The following is a 7,239-nucleotide window of genomic DNA, read 5'->3' as shown; positions in this document are numbered from 1 at the left end:
TCTTAATCCAAAGAACAAAGATCGCAAAAGTGATGCTAAAGCTGTTTGTCTTCAATCTGCTGTTGGACGGACTGACATACAGACAGGATGGTGGCAGATATTAAGATACATTCCAATAAAATGATATGGAGGTGCATTGAGGTGTCACCTGCAGCCTTCATTTCTCTACAATAAGATATGCACTCCCTGTATTTTTCTGTTGCTCAAAGGTACACACACACACACACACACACACACATACACACACACTGTGAGTATGGCTGCACAGAACTGGGACACATTAAACTATTTCCCCTTCGCACAGACTGAAATCGCACAGGAAAAGTAAACATCAAGTTTGGTAAATATTGCAACCGAGGTGATGGATGTATCGACCGCTCTATAAATGTATTCCGGCATTTTAGCTTTTTTTCTGACAGGATGAGCTAAAACATCAACGATCTCGGACCGACTGAGTGCAGAAAAGATCCGATGAGACTTCCATTCTTAGAAGATTGTATGACCATATGTGTGCAGTAGTTCTATTGTGGGATGGACTAATCTCCAAACTGTGGATCTATTTAACTTAACTGTTTGCCTTCAGCTTGTTCATTGCAATCATGGTGAATCTTCATTGAGTTTAAGATTAGTGGTTCCGAAACAGTACATTGCAAGGGGGTACTCGGAAAGATTTAGCAATTATTTTAAAAATAGTTCCAGCGACTTAATTTTGTCTTCCTTTTGAACAGTGTTATGTTGAGGTTTTGTTTACTCAGACAAGGTTTTTTGGGAAATAGTTATCTCCTGACATGTTTTGTCTGTCAACTGCTAGTCTTCCTCAGAGGACTTCTGCTGATCACCTTTGAAGTTTCAATTGACTTCCATGTAATTGTTCCAGTAAGATTAATTTTGCTGCTTTTTGAACAGTGTGTTAATTTTAAGTTTTGTTTATTCAGACAAGGTTTTTTAGGAATTCTTTATCTCCCGAAATGTTTCGACTGTCAACTGCCAGTTTCTTCAGAGTTCTGCTGATCGCCTTTGATGTTTACTTTGAAGTTTCACTTTGAATTCCATGTAATAGTTCCAGCGAGAACATAGTTCTACTCGAAACATGTCGGGAGATAAAAAATTTCCTGAAAAACCTTGTCTATTTTAGAAATAATCAGGAAATGTTCCTAGAGGCCATTTTATCACACTTCTGACAATACGAGACATGAATTAGCTACATTATACAAAGGAGACTGTATTTACTACTGTTGAATAAATCACATAAAAGTTGTAATTTAACTAAATTCCACTTTAAATTCCACTCGTTGTTTTGAATTTGTAGATTAAGCCTCAGGGAACCAATTTTCAAGACACATTTAGGCCGCTGCTCTACAAATGAAAAAACATCTTAAATTATTGAGAGGCTACTTATGATATGAAAAGGGGGTAGAAATGATATCACAAGGGGTGAAAGGAGTACACAGGACTGATTTTGATGTTTCAGATGGTGTTTTGTTTCATCCAGGCAAGACGGGAATCCTGGAGTGATCACAACAAAACAATTACATGCATACAACTTTAAAGCATCAGAGAACCAGAACTATATGAAACATCAGAACTAGTATAGAAAAACAGATATTAGTCATTAGTCAATCGGCTCACGGGCCTCTACTCTACAGTTTCCTCTGACCTTCTCTAATACCACATTACTTTTCTTCTGACCTGATCTTCAATAATTCATCCAAGAGCACAAAACTGAGAAAAGAAAAGGTGCAACTTGGTAATTTGCTGCAGACATACTGAATATAGTTATTTAAGGATTCAATGTACTTTTATCTGAATAATTAAAAATATATGTTTTTGCATCAGATTTTGATGTAGAATTAGTGGATGAAGGACAAACCATTGTTGACGTACTGATCCCCTAAAGTGCTGATCGACATTAGGAGAACCTAGAAGTATTTTTGCATGGATGTAAGCAATTGAAATATAAACATTATACTTTACTTGTGTGCATGTCTCAAATGTAGTTATTTTCAATATTTTTGTGATATTCAGAGCCCAACTTCCACAGAAATACATGTAAAAATGCTGCCAATAAAAGCAAGGTTTGGCTGTCTTCTTCTTATCGAGGAAAAGCAGCAGCCCCTTGGATTTCAGCTTCGCCATACAAAATGTCAAAACTGCAAAAAGCCGCCACACTTTCTCCCACTTTTATCCAAAGTGCTTCACCATCTCCCTCCCATTGGCGCCGCCTCACCCGGTCTGGTGCGAGAGACGTCCTCCAAACTGCCCCACTCATCGCCGCCAGCAATTTCTCGTCGTGCAACGTACCAGAAAGCATTTTGACACATGAACAACAGGAAGGATGTGACCATCCAGCCTGTGATTACAGGATGACTCGCTTCCATTTAAACATTCCATTTGGTTGTCAAATACCCAAGCAAAGAAAAACGCTCTGACTGATTAATAAAACCATCACGTAGCCGGTTTTCCATGTTATTGCCACAGAAAGAATTAGACCCGCTGATCAACACGGGAGCCACAGAGCTGGGATCACCTTCAAATAAATGTCTAATTACTTACCGTCATGAGGGACGGCTGTTCCTACTGAATGCTCATCTCCACATGTTAAAGAAGGGTCAGCTTTTGTTTGAATCCAAAGTAGCATCTTTAAACTTACTATCAGAGCAATCTCTGTATATTACTCTATAAATCTGTATTTTTCTCGTAGAATCTTTACATTACTAGCTTTCTCTCCCTCTTCCTGAGATCCAAATAATCTCTTCCACTCTTTTACAAAAGCACTAATAATAACAATAATGCATCAATTTTATATCGCGCTTTATCATAGACGCTTTACAGAATTAAGGCATTATTCTTTCACTCCACACTTAGTGGTGGTAAACTACTATTGTAGCCACAGCTGCCCTGGGGCAGACTGACGGAAGCGAGGCTGCCATAGTGCGCCATCGGCCCCTCCGACCACCACCAACACTCACTCACACACTACATTCATACTAGGCAATGTAGGTGAAGTGCCTTGCCCAAGGGCACAATGACAGATACCACTGGGTGACTGCCACCCCACTGTGGCACCTGGAATTCTCAGTGGTCTCCCATCCAACTACTAACCAGGCCCAGACCTGCTTAGCTTCCAAGATCTAACGGGATCGGGCAATGACAGGCTGGTGTGGCCACATAATCATGTTGTAGCACACAAACTGTCATATATTACTTGTGTGACTTCTCTATAGTTGGGTTCAAAGGACTGACCAGTTAAACTCTAATGTTGTGGGAAGGCATAAAAATGGAGAAAGTTGCAAAGGATTGCTCAAAACTGTAAACTTCCCCTGCATCATGAATAACATTTAACACCTAAACTTTATTTTATGTCTGATGATTAAATATTGATTGCATCTTTAAAAAGGACAACTGCTTTGGAAACAAAACGTGCAATCGTTTCCAAAGGAGGTAAAACAAAATAATAAAAAAAATCTCACGAGCAAAATAAAAAGTAAAACAGGAAAACAAAAAAACCAAACAAAAAAAAAAAAAAAATAAATAAAAAATAAACAGCAACAAAGGGGCAAACTGTAGCTATTCCCACTCAACGTTCTTGAAGCCAAAATACTGGCACTTCCAACTTGCAAATTTGATTTGGAGCCAGAGTCTGCGCAGTCCAACAGGAGGAGCCCTGGTAACCTGCCCCGCCCATTTAGCATATTGCCCTGATGACTTCCGCAGCCCAGCTACGCCAAGAACATAAGTATTTTTCCCCCTGGAAATTCTACTACCAACGGCTTGTTCAGATTATAGAGGTTAGTACAAAACCACGATATACAGTAATCCCTCGTTTATTGCGGGGTTACGTTCTAAAAATAACCCGCAATAGGCAAAATTCGCGAAGTAGTCAGCTTTATTTTTTACAATTATTATACATGTTTTAAGGCTGTAAAACCCCTCACCACACACTTTATACACTTTTCTCAGACAAGAATTAACATTTCTCTCTTGTTTAAACTCTCAAAGTTTGAACATTTGTAGATTTTAAAACATAAACCTGTTTTCAAACATACAGCACTTCAGAGTCACACTGCTAGTGATCAGACATTGATGCCGAACGCAATCTGAGCCAAATCTCTCCCCCATTGCGCACATACACAGAATCCTAGAACCATAATCATGATAATCAATATAAACTAAAAAAAAACAAGATACAAATACAGTAAGTAGCCAGACTTAGTAGCCAATTTCATCATATGTGACCTGCAAAATATATACACAAAATGACACAAAAGTGAATCCAGACATACAAAATATGACAACACGAATACACAAAAAGACTACAAAACTGCACAAAACAACTCAAATCACTAAACGCACTAAATGGCAACAAAAACACACCTGACAGGGATACACACAAGATGACAAAAACACATCAAATTACACAAAATGATAAGCGTATTACACAAAATGTCAGCAAAAATTTGCAAAATGAGCCAAAAATAGAAAAAACATCTACAAAAGTGCTGAAAAAGACAAAACAACTCCTGAAACACAAAAACTGACAACAGAAAAAACACAAAATGAGAACTTAAACACACAAGATGACCACTAAAATGCACAAAACTATAAGAAAGACACAAAAACCACAACATTTTGTTCTTTTATCATTAATCTACGGATGTTTTCTGTTTTGCCAAAAAAAGAGCTTTGGTCTGAACCCTCTATTAGATAAAATGAAAAAGCTTGAGTATCAATACAATATTTATTTAACATGAAAAACAATAACTCTGTTTACTTCAAAATGTTGGAGCTAATTTGTTAGAAATGACTCCACTATTTTGCTGAAGTTATAAACGGACTTTCAGAAACACAAACCCTCAGTTCTTCTTTATTGGATTGAAAAAACTCTACATTATTGCTTTCCATTAGACAACTCATTTTAATTATGATGACTTTCTTTCATTGTGAGCCAATCCAATCAGAGCTTAGATATGTCGCTGGCTTTGTGGATGTTTTAAATCCATCAAATAATACGGTCGTTTTGGTGTTGTAGGAAATCCTAAATTAGCTTGCCTTATCTTTCCTGCAGCTGATGGTTGCCTCCATCATCTTCAATGGGATTCTGTCATGCAGCCAAACTCATATACAGTATATATATATATATATATATATATATATATATATATATATATATATATATATATATATATATATATATATACAGTATACTGTGACTTTAGCTTTGGCAGCATGGTTTATATCCGAGTATGAGAAAACTAATCTGTGATGTTGGGCTCTCGTAGAATTTGACAAACATTAAATGTGGTGTGGTTGCGACATCCTGCAGTTTCTCACAAACTCCTTATCATACATTAAGTTTCCCCTTTGTCTTTATTGAGCTGTGTAACTGTGTACCGGGTGTTATCTCATAAAACAAAGACATAAAGGCAGACTTTGACGCACTCGCACCTTTATTACTCCTGTTTGGTAGCCGATAATAAAAACAAATTATTCTCCCACGTCTGGCATCCCGCTGGGGGCAGCGCATATATCTACACATCAGTAGGTTCACAACAAAAGAGCTGCAGTCCCACAAGAGCTTTTCATTAGCATAATTACTATGTCTGTCCATCACACGCGGACTCCCATTAGGACATTATCTCATTTCTCTACAACTATGGAAGACAAAACTTTAGGAAACTGCACAGCATCATTTCAAACATGCGTCATGTTTTGTTGGGAATTCACTCGGCTGCAATTTATTCTTCACGCTGGTTTAGCTGATTGAGAAGGATGGTTTGGTGCTTGGACAGTAGGAGGTGAATGAATTTAAAAATACAATCAGAAACTTAATCATCCATTTTTTTTTTTACAGGAAATATCCAGGTTTTATATTGACCCTAAACAAAGAACATACTCCTTTAAAGCTGTTCAACGATTATTATCTGATGAATCCATAGTTTAGGCCTCATTGATTAATAAATTCATATCAAGATGTAAAAAGGTTCAAACTGCCGCTCGAAAAGTTTGTTTTCATCTCCACTTCGTTTATTGATATGTGAAATCCCGTAGACTGATGCAATCATGGAGAGGGTACATGATATGAAGAGGGGGTACACATGATTTGACAAAAATGCAAAGGGGGTACACGGCATAGGTGGAGTTTGAGATTCTTGCCTTATTAGAATTAACTATATATTCTCGAGGTTCGCACCAACAACAATGTGTGCAACATTTACAGTAATGCAAAAAAATATTAGTAACATTAGTAACATGATTAGAATTGTGCAACAGAAGAAAAACCAACCTAAAGTCTCAAAAGTTTTGAACCATTTCATTGAAAACGTATGCTACACACCTGAGGTAGAAGTAACATCTGTAACATCTGTGACATGAAACTGTCAGTAATATGTTATTAATTTAGGAAAATTAATAAAAATGTATGCCCCCCTGCTAACTCCGGTTATGGTACACGGGACAAAAACGATTGGGAACCACTGCATTATAGGAATGTTCCGAATTAAACTTTTGCCGATGATGTCCTACAATACATTTCCTCATCAATCGCTACCCATACACAATTTCCCTTTCCACCAACCTAATTTTAATTGACATTATATACATATCTCCATGTAAATAACAGGTTCAGCCTACTTTTAATGTGAGGCCCAAATATGTCTTTGCTGTATATAATGGCCATCAGGTGGTATGAACACCATGCATATTTAATGAGTAATTGTGGACATACACCACTGTAATTTATGCTCCTGCTCCACCTTAGATCTGGAAAAGCTAATTTTTTCCAAGTGCACTCCTTTGAATCGCACAAACAAACAAGACGGCTCTTATTTCACAGCAGTGCAATGACAGTGGTATCTCATCAATGAAGAGTAACCCCTTTCTCCTTGATGTGGTGGTCCAATTAATGGCAAGGATAATTAACCGAGTCCCATTTCATTGGACACAAAGTGCACGGCAGCAGCCCCCATTATCCTGTTGATAACTAAAGCGTCCTTCCTTTCATCTGCTCTCCTAATGCCATCAAATACCATTACTGATTGTCCAATTTATGGAGTGCTCTGGGATCGGCTGCTTATTGAGGCACGGAAGTGCATCACAAATAAGGTGCAGACTGACAGCAGCAGGCATCCTCCCTTTGTTATTCAGAGGTTAGATGTAGCAGAAAGCTCTTATATAGGGGCCGTGGCTGATATCACAGGGACTTTATCAGGTTTGAGCTGTGCAGCCATCCTCCAGGACCAC

The 7,239-nt window shown here is 37.9% G+C and overlaps 1 pseudogene; it reads right to left on the bottom strand.

Annotated features, from left to right (window-relative positions):
- Positions 1-3,054: 3,054 nt before the first annotated feature.
- LOC114454606 (uncharacterized) lies at positions 3,055-3,172 on the bottom strand (annotated as a pseudogene).
- Between the last annotated feature and the right edge of the window lie 4,067 nt (positions 3,173-7,239).

The sequence above is a fragment of the Gouania willdenowi genome, chromosome 20 (assembly GCF_900634775.1).
Source record: "Gouania willdenowi chromosome 20, fGouWil2.1, whole genome shotgun sequence".
Classification (NCBI taxonomy): Eukaryota; Metazoa; Chordata; class Actinopteri; order Blenniiformes; family Gobiesocidae; genus Gouania; species Gouania willdenowi.
The sequence above is the reverse complement of the archived record's forward strand: the minus strand, read 5'-3'. Positions and strand labels throughout refer to the sequence as shown.